Source organism: Cyprinodon tularosa, unplaced genomic scaffold, assembly GCF_016077235.1.
Source record: "Cyprinodon tularosa strain WSP-4 unplaced genomic scaffold, ASM1607723v1 ctg140, whole genome shotgun sequence".
NCBI lineage: Eukaryota > Metazoa > Chordata > Actinopteri > Cyprinodontiformes > Cyprinodontidae > Cyprinodon > Cyprinodon tularosa.
The window spans coordinates 287,227-304,629 of NW_024038221.1; the positions used below are offsets into that span (position 1 = coordinate 287,227).

Here is a 17,403-nt window from a genome sequence, read left to right on the forward strand (position 1 = left end):
TTTCCCGCTACATATTAAGGCCTGTTTACGGTGTGATTTAGCCGGGGTTTCGCCTGGAGGGCTCTATAGAAATCTGGCAACCTATTGAACGGAGTTGAACTGGGAGAGCCTGCCGTTCACAGACACCAGAATGAACGAGTTCACAATAACGTTCACCAGGCAATAATGCAGTACGTTCAGTTCACGTTCGCCCAAAATATGAACGAGTTCATGAACTTTCGTTCAATGAACGCGTTCAGGCACAACACTGGTGACATCACTGTTGGAAGATGTCAGGAGTGAAGTGTTACTATATTTGGGCTGAAGGTGTACTTCCAGAAAAGTTAAAAAAAACAATCCACTGGACTTTGTTTACAAATCTGAAGAGGTTTCACTTCCCATCCAGGAATCTTTTTCAATTCAAAATGTCAGAAACAGAAATGTCACTAACTTCACCTGAGATTCACTTTCTTTATGTGAAGGCAGATTAACCCACCTTTCTGGGAGAAAACCACAGTCTCTGTCTTTGTGCTGCTAATTTGCATTCAAGGAGCATCAGATCTAACTGAAAACAGCTCAGCGGAGCTCCTGAGCCTCTTGCTCTGACTGCTTCTCAAGCACACATCATTCACATAAACAAAGATGATCCCCATGTTAAATGTCTCCCTTGCGGAAACAATGCAATGTTCTGCAATTTTCTCCCATTTTAAACTGATCTGACTTATAAAATGCAGAAAATGTCACTCACAGTTATTTATATGTCAGCCTGAACACCTAAATTTGGCTAATCATATATCAACGGTCATCTGTCAATCAAATTTTTTTGGTCATAGCATCTTGATTTATATGTCGCAGCTAATATATGCGACGGTGGAAATAAGAATCTTCGCAGAGTAGTGGTGAACGTTACAAGTGTACAGCTGGAGAGTAAATTGTTGGCTGTTTCTCAATTCAAAAGAGCACGAGTATGGAGTTGTGTTGCTAAGTCACTAATTTAGCGTTACTTGGTCCTAATGAAATTTCCCACTGGGAACCTACTAGCACTAAGTTGCTAACTGGTTAGCAACGATCCTTCAAGAAATCAGACACAATCAAACTTGCTTGTCAACCTTCCGCCACAACAATCCTGCCCTGTTGATGAACGACCAATCACATTCACTTTATTCCTTCGTCTTGCACCACTCGGGAGAATTTGGAACTGTAACGTTTGGAACAGACACTTCCCTACAACTTTAAGTACAGACTACAGAATCTTGGTGCAAACCTGGTTAGGCTCTGCATTATTCAACTTTTAATTCCACAGCCTTTAACACGGCAACCAAAGAAGAGAGGGTTTTACTTTAATAATCCCCAATGGGAAAAATAATATTACTGTTTTTTATTAATATGCTTTTTGATGTGCTTATACAAAAAGACACATGTACAAAGCAAACTTGGGATTTGGTCTGATCAATTTAACTGACACAATTCTTATATAACAAAAGATATACAGTATAAAATATACACTGATGTTGTTATAATTCTATATCTGACTTTGAAGGTTAGTAAGACGACAATAATTACAAAGATGAAGACTTACTTCACTTTGGAGTTTCTTTTTCTATTAAGAGAAGTGCCAATACATTGTACATTTCTCCAACAGAAGGAATTAAAGCGATAGATCTCCTTATAACACCAGTGGTCTCTTGGCTGTTGATACTGTTAAGGCATGTTACAGGCAGCTGCATTTGGATTACTTAACCTGTTTTTCTCAATGCTAGGGGTATAAATATGCATTTGCTTGGACTTGGTTTCAAGTGAGAAAAAAAAATATGCAGGATGATCTCTGTGTCATATTGCTGTTAAAAAACACTGACAATGACCAATGATCTAATACAGGGGTCTCAAAGCCTACTGTCCTGTAGGCTTTGGATCCATCCACGCTAAAACACAGCTGAATCAAATAAATAGCTCATTACCAGGCCTTTGCCAAATTTGATCGAATGCTGGAGTGTTCATTTTAGTCATTGGAATTTTTCTCCCATGTCACCATATCTGAATGGGAGACTATAAAGGTTATAAATAGCAGCCTTTAGTGATTATGTAGCCAGGGATCCTCTTTAATTTATTCTAATGACAAATGGAAAAATGTAATCAGGCGTAAAACACTTCTAAGAAAACGAAAAAGAAATGCGCTACATTCACTGTCAATATTGTGGAGAGGGGTACACAGAGTTGGGTATCTGGACCACACAGGATCCTTGTTTTTCCATTCAAAATTAATGAAATTTAAGGGCCTGGTTCTTTATCACAGAGATGGGAGTTAAGATTTACCATGGAACATAAACTACAAAATGCACTTAGTGAAAACCATGATAGAGTTTCTGTATGTCTGTATGTGGAGTTAAACTAGACTAGAAGACTTTTTAATTTCGTGATAATAAAGACATATATTCAGTATCTGTTTATCATTGTCATTTATAATTACTGCTCTTATTAAGTTTTTTTGTTGATGGTTGATTGTTGCAGTTATTAATTGGCAGTTGGCCAAGTTGTTGCAGTTGTTGCAGTTGGCATTGTTGTCGTAATTAAACTTATAAAAATGTTTATTCAGAAGAAGGGTATTTTCTTTGTTACTGATGATTTAATTATAAATTATATTTTTTATTATTATACTTTTCTATATTTTTGTGATATAGAAGCATATAAGGATGTGTATAGATTTAGATATGGAATAGCGGACTTGTAGCAAGCGGTTGAATTAAATAAGCATTTGCTTCTTTCCCCTCCCTTTGTACATGGACTTATTTTCTTATATTCTGTTCATCTTTGTTTTCTTGTTTTATACATTTCAACATAATCAATCAGCAACATAGTAGAGTTTTACTCTATATTTGAACATTCTGCTAGTGTACTGTTGAAAATGATGTAAACATTGAGTATGAGACTGCCCAGCCAAAAAGGTGGCACCCAAAAATTTTTGCAGAGAAAAATACATACCTTTATATCCCTAGAAATCATGTCAATTGAAAGTGGACAGCAGGACAGTTAAGGCTGGGCATGAACTGTTTAAAAGAACCACAGTGTTAGGTGAAGGACTAGTGTCACGATGACATCCCATTAATTCAGTCCAGTGACTGAGAAAGGTATGGTTCAGGGAGTCAAAGGCAAGTCACTAAAGAGCTCATCTCCATTTGTTTAGCCCAGGTAGGAGATACATAGTAAATACATTCTACATTTCAAGGAAATAGGTGAAAGTTATTGTTGTGTAGAGCTTTAGAATAGGATAGTATAGTGACCCTTTAACAGGCCCTAATACACTAAAAATCCTTCAATAAGGTTAAAGTCGGAATTCAAAAATAAGATATGCGTATACAATTTGATGAAAGTAAAAAATACACCTCAAAGCAAAAGATAAGTATGAGGTAAGTAGTGAGAAAGTAGAGCCCTGATTGGATAACATGCCAAAATACTGTACATCACTTTCAGTGAGGCTAAACCTCTTAGGGGGGTCTATGGAGGAGGGGCGGGTCATGAAGCCGGTTGCTCGATGCTGATTGGCAAACATACTAAAGGATTTTTGACTGACAGTGGCCAGACAGAGGTGAGAGAGAAAATTAATAATTCATTCAGAACAGTCATCTGGTGCAGAACTCTTGCCATGGTTTCTGGAGTTTATTATTTCAGAGAGCTTCATACAAGCTATTTTACCTGTTGTAGTGATGTGTTTTAAGTGTTTCAACATTTGTTATTGCAATACATGAGATTGGATTTAATTAATACCATTGAGCCTCTCCTGTTTCAGAGAGCAGCAGCCGCTACTGTCCACCTCAGTCCTCAAGCATCTAATCGCATCATCTTAAATGCTAAAATTTATATTTCAATAAGTTCTGATACAAACTCCTGCATAAATGTGTACTCCACAGGTCTCAGGGAGTGGTAATTTCCAACAACATTGAAACAGGAAGTTCCTGCCTCCTGCATCCAACAAATTAGAACTCAGTATTTGACGACAAAAGGTTCCACTAAGGAAGTCCCGTGTTACCCTCAGCACTCTGGGCTTCTCTAAGGACAGACTCTGTTTTTTCCTGCCTGTCAATGCCAGGAACCCATTAAGGAGCAGTGCTGGGGAAACAATACAGGGATGGACCTGTGCTATTGTTTCTCATTGCTGGGCCTTGAGAAATGTCTGGCCTTTTCCGTTATTTCTGGCAAGAACCAAGCTGTCAACTGGGCTAAGAAATCCTTTCAATAATAAATCATCTGGCCAAACCAGGAGTATATATTTACTTTGAAAAACATAGATTTCTTTGTAGGTGATTCATTTAGAACAAAAACATATAAGTGTGTTATCTGCTTAGGCAATTCTAGTTCTAAAGGTAGAAGAGAAAAACATATTAGGTCCAATTCAAGTCTTGATTTTACTACAACTTATACAGACATGGGTATTAAAGGACTCCTTATCCATGAGCTTCAGAAGAAAAAGTATAGAACATAATAATGCTATAAATAATGCTCTGATCTATCCATTTCAGCATAAATATGCATTCCAGATCTAGTATGACTAGATCAGCCAGCCCTACTTTGGTTATATTATAAACCTTTTTAGGAAGATACTATACCAACAGTCCATTCAATAAGCTGTGAAACTAATTAATTCCTGTTGTACAAATATAAGAAGATATCAGTATCATTTTATATATGTATAATATGAATTACTAGTTTTCTTTGAAAATCAAACCAAGCAAATGTCCTCCACCCAAAGTGAAAACAAGGAACAAGGGAAAGTCTTACAGCATTGTTCCTATGATCTCCATGCCTCTCCGCCCAACAGACTGACCCTTGTTCAGCAAATGTCACCCACTCAAACATCTACAAAGGAAGCTCAGCAAAAACACACATATTTTATCACAGCAACAAGGCAGACAAATCATTTTTATATTAACACAAAACTATCAGACTTTTTTGACTCAGAGACATCAAAGAAGCTATAAATCTATATTAATATTCATGATTTCAAACAGCTGAAGTCAGTACCTCATATCCCAAACACAAAAAAACACAAGAAAAGGATAAACGATGATCAGTTTATTTCAGTTAAATGACTGTGTGACATTTTAAAATAAACATTTTCATCAGTGCATTAAAGGCTGTGCAATCTGATGCATCTCAGGTGGAAATAATTACCTAATAATAACATCTAAATACACAATCTCCTCATCAGCACAATCAGCCACAGCTTGCATTTTCAATATGTTCAACTCCATATACTTGCATATCTCAGTTTAGGTGCTAATATGATTAATACTAAGCTAAATAACTTCAAGAAATCCATCCAAAACACACAGATTGATTCAGTTTGAAGCATGCTGTGCAGATCTAAGACATTCCTTTAGAAACAAAATGTGCTTTCAGTGCAAATGCAAAAATCTGCCCACGCTAGCAGTGACTTCAGAGCTGATTGGCTTATGTCCAAATGTGAGCAGCTGGAACCGTAACAAACTCATGAATTGTCTGTGGCCAAAATGCTGAGTCCACAACCAATGGGTGAATAGAAATGTACTTTATTCTGGGTTCTTTTAGCCTGATTGTATTGTCTCCTTCGTGCTTGGTCTGGCCATGTCCCATGAGGAGGAACCCGACCACCAGGCGTTTGCAGACAGACCTCAATCTGGCACGTGAGTGAGGTGGCAGCTGTACCATGTAACCTCTTGCCTGAAACGGCTAGAATGAGGATTAGCTCCTTTAAGTTCGAGGTCATGGTTCTCAACCAGAAATAATTGGCTTGCACCTTCAGATTGGAGGAGAGTTCCTGTCTCTAGTGGAGATGTTTAATTATCTTTGGTTCCTGTTCACGAATCAGGGGAGGATGGAACGAGAGATCAAAAGACGGATCGGTGAGGAAATGCAATGTCAATATAATGTTGATGCTGCATCGGTTCTGTTGGTGAAGAGAGTTGAGTGAAGAGGTAAAGCTCTTGATTTACAGGTTGCTCTATGTCCCTACCTTCACTGATTATCAAGAAATCTGGATCATGACTGAAAGAACAAGATCCCTGATACAAGCAACTGAAATGAGCTTTCTATGTAGGGTGGGTGGGCACTCCCTTAGATAGGGGAAGAAACTCCCCTCATCCAAGAGAGGCTCAGAGTAGAGTCACTTCTCCTCCACATCGAAAGGAGTCAGTTGAGGTGGCATCTTTATCGGATGCCCCCTGGATGCTTCCCTTAGGTTATGTAACGATAACACATTTGATTTATCAGCACTTTTAATAAAACAAATATACTTTACAAGGTTATTGAAAGCTTTAAAATCCCGTGGAGGATCTTGAAGTGGATATGCTGCCTTATGGAGCCAATTAAGGTATTTTAGGAGGGGTGTTGCACAATTATTTTAATGTAGTTTACACTTTAATGTTTAAAGGAGTCTTTTATCTCTCTCTTACTTTTTTCAGACATCCTGACTGTGAGTCTAATAACCAAACACGCAAACACACGCACGCACATGGCACCAATTGAAAGATTCCTACACCTGATATTACAACCGTTCTAGATTACTTGACCCAAGAGACGAAAAAATGCCTAATTTACAGTAGCAGACTCCCTCACCAACTCTTTTGCAGACCCACCTTTTTCTACAAGACCTTTCACAGACCCGATACAGTGGTGCATCAGATGTTTGTAAAATGAGATTCTCAGGAGTGACAGCGGTGACAGCCAGTCACACAAGAAAAGACAGATGACCAATCAGGAGCTTGTGAGTCAGGATTATTGTGAGGGGTATAAATAAGCATGCCATTTTTTAATAAAATGTAAACTGGCAAAAAGAATACTACTAAAATGACCAAATTACACTACTGCTACTAAAACTAATGTGTATTTTTTTAAACTAACTATCCTTAACAATGGTTTATTATTGGTTGGAGAAATTAGTTTCTGAAGAAAATTCTTTTTCTAATTAAAACTGTTTAAATCTCAATCTAAAATCAATAAATAAACGGAATGAATCTGTCAAGGTAAAGAATGACTTTGGATCAACCACATGCAACCTACTACTTGGAGTGTCATATAGATGTTTTTCAGTTTTAAGTTAATGCTCAGTGATTTAATTTCTCCCTTGCTTCTAAAGAGCCACATAGGACCGGCTGTGCAACATCAACTAGTTAGGATCAGTGTTACAGGTAGTGGAAAGCTGTAGTTTTCTGATCTGCTGACACTGATAGGAGCAAACACACCTCGAGGTTTGGAATATCAGCATTGTAAGAGAAAGAGCTGCGAAAGCATGCATAGATGATCACTATGTGTCAGCAGAGAATGAGATTAGTAGTGCCTTCCCCAGGCGTTCTCTCAGCTGCTGTGTGTGTATGCTCCGACTCCTGGCTCTTATGGTTCTGTGTGTATTCTCAGCGAGGGTTTTTTGGCTTATTTGACTGACATGTACAGAGAGTTTAGGGATTCCCGTCCCTCCCACTGCTGAGCTAAGAAGCCTTAAAGCTTCTTATCTCATGACTATGCCACTTGTTTGATGAAAGTGCATCTTTTTGAAACCGTGAAAAGCATGAAGATAAAACAATTAAGAAAAACGACTTTAAGCAAGCTTACATGTTGAAAACATATGCATTTGTCTAATAGATTCTTTAAAATGAATTATAAGTCCTTAACAGAAAAGCACACAAAAGCAAACACGCTGCTTCTCGCTCTATTTTCTTCTGTTTTCTTTTTTTTTTAGCAAGACATCAACTTAATTTATCCCTCAGGGCAATCAATTTAGCAGACATTTGCAGATAAACACACTCTGGCTGTGTGGGCTAAAAGAGGAATTTACAGGTTCAGTGGAGCCTTAGGAGAAGTGAGTGGACGTGGAAGTCTGTGGGATATGAAGCACATGGGGAGTACTGGGAATCCAGCCAGACGAACACAGAGCACAGCCTGGCATCCATTGGCACAGACCAACTTCAAACACTCATCTGGCATTTTTTTTTTGCCATCTCAACCCTTGACTTGAAGCACTTGACACAGCAGATGTACACAATACTTTGCATTTACATTTTTTCCTTTGTTTTTTGCTGGGGTCTTTTTTTAGCAAGTCAGGCTGGAATAATTACTATTTTGAAAGTCACAAAACCACACTAAAAAGAAAAAAAACTGCACGCAGTGGGAGAGTTAAGGGCTGTAAAGCTCTGCGGGCCAGTTGTTAAGCGTTCTGCACAGAAACAGCCATTCTAAAATGCTCACTGGAGATCGTACAGATTCTGAGAATGTGTTTGCCTGAGCATGCTCGTCTGCTCAAGCGCTTCAAAACACTTTCCATCAGATTAAGCCGTTAAGCCTTTTCTATAGTAGGGATATACCTATGGCGTTGGTCTTTAATGGCCTAGTTTCCAGAGAACAATCATAATGGCATCATTTATCATTCATGTAATTTAGTTATCCTACAAATTTTTGAGGGGTTAAAAAGGTAGTTTATAATGGTAGAAGTCCAGGATGCTACTTTTAATCTGGTAAACATCATGTTTAGTCAAAGCCACTCCTGGCAGACAGGTTACAGAAGATCAGAAAGATCTTACAGCACGGTAAGGAGCAGGACAAAACATGTTAAATAAAATACAGACTCGAATATTAAACCATGGCAGGATAAAAGGCTGTTATCAAGAAGAGGGAAAAAAATGGGACAAAAGTTCATGCAAAAACTGGATTTTCTCTCTAAAATTAATGAGAAGACATAACGGGAAGAAGTCAGGAAAAGATTGCTGTAACGGCTGCACTTAAAGGTATAGAGGAGGATGGTCTTTTTCCGGGTTGATCATCAAAATAAGTGGTCCTCCTAATTTTCAATCATCCTGGTGATATGTTTACGTAAGGCTTTCTTATGTGCTCATCCCCATTTTCACCTACTGGTGGTGGGTCTGACATAGTGGAAAATTCTTCTTTTAAACAGAACGTGCACAAGGAGAAATGGGCTTGTGCATTCTCTTGCACACGTTTAATAAGCATTCCTTCTGAGCGGGTACAGGATTGTGAATGTGCATTTGTTGGAGAGGGCAGGTCTTTTCAAAAATTTGTGAAAATCCTCAGTTATACCTTAAAGGAGCTGTAGGATCTTCATTTTATCATCTTACAAAATTTTACAGATTCTCTGTCTTGATTAAGGGGAAGGGTTGGAAAAAATGAAGGTGTCTGAATTCTCCAACATTTCGGGGAACATTTCATGGTCTGATGAAACCAAACAAGAAATCCTGGACCAGCAATCCAAAGGTATTTTTTTTTAAACAGAAGCAAAAGAATACATTAAACAAATAACCTATACATAAGCATGGTATTGGTGGAATCATGCTGTTAAATTGCCTATCTTCAAATAGAAAAGATGGCTTCTTTTCAAAGTTCGTACAATTTTGAAAAGATCATATAGCTTTTGAGAACAAAGGATCTATGCAAGTGCTGAAGTTTAAAAGGCATTCAGTTTATAAGCATCATAGTTAGGATGTTGCAACCATGTCCAACTGAAAATATAACAGAAATTTTGTCAGATAACCTCAATAAGGCTGTGGGAACTTTGATCACATTCATAGTCCGTAAATGCTAAAACATAATATTGTTTCCATTGGATTTCAACCAAACAACACTGAATGTTTCCACTGGATCAAAATCTGCAGAAAAAGTACTATTCCAGGGGTATCCACATTTATGCAGTCTTTTTTTACTGCAAAAACACTTCCTGTTAATCAGCTCTTAGCCTAAAAATGCCATCACTCTGTGTGAAATGTTGCACAGATGAAAATACAGATTAAACAGTCAAAACATCATTAACACAGACATGTTTTCCAGTATTCTGTGCCAGATTTTCACGTTTCCAATAAAACTTGGCAGTCAGAGTTTCTTATCTGACTTAATTGCTGCAACCAAATGTAAGATGAGTTAAAAACCTTGCTAAGAAATCTACTGGGATTTTTACAGCATAACTTTGCCCTGAAGGGATTCAAGTTCAACTGAGATATGATGTGGAGGACATCAGATCTGTTTTATGTTGGCCAAAGGTTATCATTGCCAAACTTACTGCAATCCATCATTCTTTATGCCTTACTTGAGCTACATGGCTGAAATCACAATACTATTTGCACCAAGTAGAACATTTTTTAGGTATATAAATCAAATCATATAAGAGAAAGTACAATTGTTTAAAGCTTTGCTATGATTAATATCCAGTTCACCCGTGTCAAAGACCTTGACCTCACATTGCACTTTTGTAAACAAATCAGTGGGAATAAGCCTTTCAAGAAAGCCTGTTTTCATTTCCTAGAAGGTTTGTGTTTCTGCTTTATCAGACACTGTCGATTTGCAAATCACACATCATGACATGGTTACACTGACTGCCAGTGGCAGCCACCAGTGAGAGTCTGTATGACTCACCTCTCTGCACCTCCGAGAAAAACACACTGACACAAACATAAATAAACTCAGGGAGCCGGACGTCCAACCATCTGGGTCAGCCCCATTTCGCATGTCTTGTATGTTACTCTTGTTTAAGACAAATGGACAATATGGCACCTATGGAACACCCCAACATTTAATGTGTAACCACAGTCTGCCAACCAACTGGAGCCACTGGTCTGTGGCAAACAAGCAGAGCGGTGACTGAGACTAACTGTGAATACATGCAGGCACAGGAGAGAGGAGAGGCAAGGAGGGGTTAGACACAGAGAGAGGGAGAGCAAACCCAGCAAAGACATCCCCACTGAGTGGTCACAGAAACCATCAGCAGGAGCTGCACATACGATTGTTCTGAACAACAAATCATCCCCTAAATCCTTTCTTTTTGGTCTATTGCAACTCTAACTACATGTGCAGAGTCAAATTATGACTTTAAAAGACAGGACAGAAAGGACTTCTTTACATCGGAAAATGTGTCGTAGGAGAGAACATTAAATCTATATAGAAATATGCATTAAATAATCCAAAACTTGGTGAGAAAAAAGCTAGCAAAGCAGCCATGGCAGCAAATATGACCCAAACAAAACCAACACAGAAAACATTACAGATAACTGCTCAGAGTGCATTCCTCTTACCTCAAAGGTCAGTGTCCTGTCCGTAACAAAACTGCAATTTAGTCGTAGCTTCAGTCTTTCCAGAATAGTTTAGATGTATGTGAATGCTTCTTTCAACCAAGCACAAAACGTGCTTCAGTGCTCTGTGCCAGCGCTTTTTGTCCACCTTTGTAGGTTTAAGAAAATGCACACTAGATGGTAATGAATAGTAGTGAGTGAAAGGACAGCACTACGCTGGAAGGCAGGCAGTCTGCAAGAAACAGGAGAGCTGGGAGAGTAGAGAGCAGACTGAGTAGGATGCAAGAGCTATTCTTCCCAACATCAGAGTGGCCGGGATGGAAACACCCACCTCCTCAGCATGCATCAAACAGGGAGCCTGCTCTAAAGTATGCAGACATGGAGAATTCCTTTTTGTAGCAACAAAGCTGATCATAAGTTTTTTTTTTTTTAATCAAAAGTTTCAACAATACTTTTTCCTTTAATGATTTAACAAACAAATATGTAGAAATGAAAAATACATCTTTAAAAAACTGCAATAACCTGTTTGAATGAACACTCACTCTTATTGCTCTTCTTTGCCATCAACAAAAAGGGTTCTGAGGGTTATTAGGTGATATAAGATGTTATTAGAATATTAGTGTTTGTTTAGTTTGAAGAGATATTACCAAGGAAATTGATCTAACTTTATAAAGGTATCAGTCAGAAAAATAGGTAGGAAAAACGATCACAGACGCACAAACAGAGAGAAAGAAAGAGGTGCAGGAATGTGTTTCATGTACTGCATGTGCTAAATCTAAGTCAATAGAAAGAAGCATTTTGTTCAAAAAAAAAAAATCTATCTGGAAATCTTCTGAAACTTGTTTTTTGGAGAAGGCATTATGATTCTATGTAGATTAAGTTTAATGTTAAGCCAAAATTTAGAAAGACAGGTTTTAAATAAAAGCAACTACGCATATAACCAGAAGCACATCACACTCACAGTAAAACATGGTGTTGGCAGCATCATTATCTGGTGTTACTTTTATCCAGTTGGATTTTTTTGTTTGTTTTTGTAATATGTACTGTAAATATTATATAATTTTGTTTAAATGATTAAAAAACAGTTCAATTTGGCCCAAAGGTTTGGGTATTGGACAGAAAGAGGGATGAAGAGGGATTTCAAATTAGGTTTTTTTATTGTTTTTTTTTTTTGTTTGTTTGTTTTTTCTAAGCACAGTGAATCCGGGTAAAAATATTAGGTTTTGAAATAGGTGAGTGTCCTGAAACAAAATATTAAAATGCAATCAGAAGCAACTTCAGCAAATTATTATTTCATAACTGAATATTAACCATGTTGCTGCTTTTTTTCCCCTTACAATTTACTTCTAAACCAGTTAGATTGTATTTAAGTAGAGTTTTTATAGAAATATAATGGATTAGGGTAAGAAAAAAAAGATTTGAAATAATTTTGAACAAATCTTTTCTGTTTGAAGATCTTATGTATGCAGAAATGAAGCTATGATTTCTGTTAGCATATGTTAAAAATAGATTAAATCTTTCTCTTTGGCTGAGCATGTTGTCGACTAGGGTTTCTTTCAGTAGAAAAGCAAAAAAACACAAAAGGAAGGGCTTACTGTGTGTGTTTCTATGAAATGGCTGCAAATATGTGATTAAACCAGCTGTTTCCCACCTTGAAGTAAAGGAAATCCTGCAGGTCAAAGAAGGAGAGCAATTCTCAAACACAAACCCTTTCATTTGTTCGTTTCAGATGCAACCAGATAATGAGATGCGAACACCTTTTTGTTTTTTGTTAAAGCATGTTCATCTGCTGCAGACAACTCTGCAGCTGTAAGAAGGGATTCACTTTGAGGGATGACATGCTCTTCATTCTTGGAGTGCACCATTGCCTGTCAGTCAACATCTCTTCATTTCCCCGTCTCACCGTGACAGAGATGGAGCATGAGCATGGGGCGTGTTTTTTTTGCTTTTTTTGTTTGTTTGTCTGCTTTTTTGGGGGGGCTTTAAAACCTCAACCCCACCTACCTTCTATGTTGTGAGGGCTCCATCCCTCCTGGGAAAAAGCCTGCTTTAATAAAGGCCAAGAGGATTGCACAGTGCATGAAAAGTGGTTTTCGTTAAAAGAGTGTAATAGGATAAAATAAACAAATTTATTGTATTTACATCACCTGAAAAGAAACTACATGCATTCTTGCATCAATAAATAGAATACTTTCAATATTCAAAGGTCAAATTGGCCAAATATCAACTACTGTTTTGATGTATGATGTAAAATCTCAGGGCATGGGGTGTAGGTGGCGGGATTTGTCTTTTCATTTAATGATATTAAGGGGTGATGAGAGAAAGGCACTGCAATAATGCTTCTTTATTATGCAGTCTCACGTTAGGATTTAGACGGGCTCTTATATGTGGAAAATTACCACCCCATCAGTTACATTAGCCAGATCCCGGCACGGCCCAATGCTTAGGAAAACTGAAATCCTCCCTCCCTGAGCTCCCATAAAATGCCCTTAAAATGATGTTTTTAGGTTTTCAGTAGGAACAATTGCCAAAACAAAACTATTGATGCCTAATATGTAAGATGGTGTTTTTTTACTGGACAACAGCCTTCTGAAGTCCACCACTCCAGGTTTATAATATCTAATTCAGTTAAATAACAGAAGCCCAGCTTTGGGGGTGTATCTTTATTGCATTTCTAGATCAAGTCTGAATTCTATCCTCAATCTTCTTTTGGAAATGGCTCAAGCCATAGAACATTAACAGGAATTTAAGTTCTGCCAGCATTTGAAGGGAGCTGGAAGGCAGAAGCGTAGCCGGAAAATTTTTATGAGGGGGGCCAAGCAATGACCAATGTACACTGAGGGGTGGTCGAAAGCGGATAGGCACCAGAATCTCAGGGTCAATCTACACCAGGAAAATTAATGGGCACAACATCGATATTTTCTAAATAAAGACAAACTATACTTTCCTACAACCTTTGCTGACAAATAGATGCATAAATATTTAAACATCTGTGCTTTCTAGATAAAAGGTATAGTGGATACAATTCTTTAAGGTTTGAGTTCTGGGGCAAACATCTTACAACTTACCTACTTTTATCAATAATCATTCTGCATTAAATCAATATTTACAAGTACTAACATCTTCATAAATTGATTATTTAATACGTTTTATTAAAAATAGTTACTTATCAATAATTTTACTGAAGACTCTTAGATGACTAGGGCTAGGTAAAAAAATCGATTTAATCGATTTTGGATCAATTCCTTTACATTTTCGCAAAATCGATGTGTAGGGAATGAGATCGATTAGTTTTATAGTGACGCGCGTGAGGTTCACATTCAAATGCCGATCCAAGTAACACACCGCTCATCAAGCTGTCCCAACTGAAGTCTGATGTCTGGAGCCATTTTGGATTTAAAACAGCTAAAGATAATGTGCTGGATATGAGACATTAAGGTGACTCCCCTCTCTATTGATAATGAATGGCTCCTCACATCTCATGCTACAGACTGCCAAGATTACTTCAAGCCAGACAACTGCAAATATATTCAATTGGTGGACTGAAGACATTAACAAAGGGGTGCTGACCAGCACACACCCTCTAATTGTTACAGACAAAGCTGCAAATATGGTTTTTGCAGTGAAGATAATCCAGCTCATCCATGTCTGCTGTGTCCCCGCTGTGTCACGTCTGCTCACTCGTGTGAGGCTTCACTTTTTCACTTTTCACAAAAAAGTTTGCGCTTTTGAGACAGTTTTGTTCACATCTCATGTTTAAACTGTCCGATTTACAAGTTTGCACTTTGTGTTTAATATGACAGGAAAAAAATAAATACATGAGTATTTTGAAACACAGTTGAACCACTTTCATTATTGTAAAATCAGATCGAATCGAAATGAATCGATTAAGAACTGTATGAATCAAAATCGAATCTATTCAGGACTTTGACGAAAATACCCAGCCCTATAGATGACCTGCAGAGACACATAATTTCCTCTTCACCCCATAAAACACAAAATCTACCTTTAAAAAGAGCAAGAATTCTGTACTTATCATCTTTAATGTTAATATATTAAGGTGCATAATTAACCACAGTGTTTTTGTTGTCAAGTAATTGTTAATATATGAAAACATAAAATGTTTTGAAAATTCCACTTGAGAGTTTTACTGCTGCCACCATCTGTATTAGAGGGGGAAAATAGTAGGGGTGGCCAATGTTTGGCTAAGGGCCACCCCTGGCCCCCCATCTAGCTCCACCCCTGCTGGAAGGATCCCAAATATGATTTAGTAGCCTAATTTATTTTGTTTAATTAAGTTGAAATAAAAATAATAATAATTAGAAGTGTTATTTCGGATAAATTTCATTTAAATTATTCCAGTCTAGAGATATCTGGACATAGAATGAGTGATTTGTTGCAACAGAGGATATATATCCTATCCTAGATTATTAGAGTGAGGATACCTTTGGGAATACCAGCCAATCCCACAGGAAGTCCTAGACTGCGACACTACCTCCGTCCATCACTGTATCTGCATCCCTGCTGCAACAACATCTGATAACCAAGGGGTTTGTTGAAGCTCAGTAGCTCAGCCTCACTGATGCATGTTTGCTGCTGACCAAGCATCGACTCTGCAGCAGCAGAAACGGACCGTCCAGCTCACGCATCTCCATATAAAACAAAACATATAGTTTGATTCCCAGCGTGTTATACCGCACCTGTCGTTCCACATTTCTGAGCAACACTCTGGTCCCACTATACTCCCCGCATCGTAAAAAAAAAAAACGCACGCCAGCACCAACAATCTGCAAACGCTTTTACATCACAGTGCAACTGCTATGATACTACTGAGGTGAGATGAGACTGAATAGACTGAAATCACAGACTATTTATCATTTACCCCAGAAAGCGATGCACAAACAAACTGTATCTTACCGTTAAAATCCTGAAGGAGTATCCTGGTGACTGTCAGAGGAGGAGATGGTCCAGCGAAGATGGTGATGATCCTATTGGACAGCTCTGCGTTACATTCCCGGGATAATGCCGCCCCCTGTTGGTCAAAATTATGTACGACCGTCAAAAAAATTCACTGCGACGGGACAATTTTCTATTAGGAAACAGGGGCGGAGCTAGAGGGGGGGCCAAGGGGCCAATACAAAATTTATTCAACATTTTGTATACACGAGTGTAAACAAAAATAAATTTTGTTTAAAAACAGCTCTAGACAATTTCATTTTTAAAGCACAGCCTCCAAAACAGTAATAAATACATTAAAAAATAGTAATATAAACATATGACTGTATATTTACAGTTCTAATATTCTTTTTTTTTTTATAAAATAACCCATAAAATGTGCCACCCCTGTGGCCACCCCTACCATCCACCCCCCCCCCCCCCCCCCCCATAATACTGACAATGACAGTAATACTCTTAATATTCAAAACATTTTTAATTTTTCATAAATTAAAAACACAGTGGTTAATTATGCACATCAATATACTAACATTAAAGATGACAAGCACAGAATTCATGCTCTTTTCAGAACTAGAATTTTGTATTATATGGGGTAAAGAGAAAATGCAAGTCAGTCTTCAGTTAAATATAGATAAATAACTATTCTAATAAAAACTTAGTAAATAAACAATTTTGTAGATATTAGTACTTTTAAATATCAATTTTATGCAGAATGATTATTGATAAAAGTAGGTAAGTAATGACAATGGAAAAGATGTTCGACCCAGAACTTAAACCTGAAAAAACTTTATCCACTATACCTTTTATCTAGATGGATGTTTAAATATATGCATCTATTTGTTAGCAAAGGCTGCAGGAAAGTATAGTTTGTCTTTATTTGGAAAATACAGACAGGTTGGAAGAATTAGGTCTTCAAAATAAAAGCCGTAGCTACTATAGCTGATGTTTTGCTCAGATCTCACGTGAGCTTTATTTTTCTTTTAATCCTTGTGGCTGTCACATAGAGATAACTATCTTTAACCCCAGCTAAAAATACAAAACTAAAGGTTTAGTTTGAGGTTAACGTAATGCAACATACCCTTTATGCTTTTGATGTGAATAATAAAATGAAATAAGGACTGCTTGGACAACCTAGTACATTAAACTCATTATGTCAAAGCTGTTCTTAAAAACAATATCTTTAAGGCCTCTTGAAAAGATTTTAACTCGTGTTTACTGTAGGATGCTGATCATCTGTGTCAAGACATCCATCCATTTTCTATCACGCTTATCCCATGTGGGGTCAAGGGGTGCTGAGGCCTATATCCAACTGTCCAGGGGCAAGAGGCGCGGTACATCCTGGACAGGTCACCAGTCCATTGCAGGGCAACACAGAGACAAAAAGGACAGACAACCATTCACACACATACCTAAGGACAATTAAGAGAAA

The 17,403-nt window shown here is 37.7% G+C and overlaps 1 protein-coding gene across 2 annotated transcripts in view; it reads right to left on the reverse strand.

The window, feature by feature from the left end:
* kank4 (KN motif and ankyrin repeat domains 4) overlaps positions 1 to 16,041 on the reverse strand; it is a 108,924-nt gene extending 92,883 nt beyond the window's left edge. The window contains exon 1 of one of the 2 annotated variants that reach the window (XM_038278335.1): positions 15,936 to 16,041. The gene's annotated coding sequence lies outside the window, so the exon portion shown is untranslated. Of the gene's footprint in view, positions 1 to 11,021; positions 11,294 to 15,935 lie in introns of those variants that run through there. The other variant, XM_038278334.1, reaches the window with a different exon arrangement.
* Between the last annotated feature and the right edge of the window lie 1,362 nt (positions 16,042 to 17,403).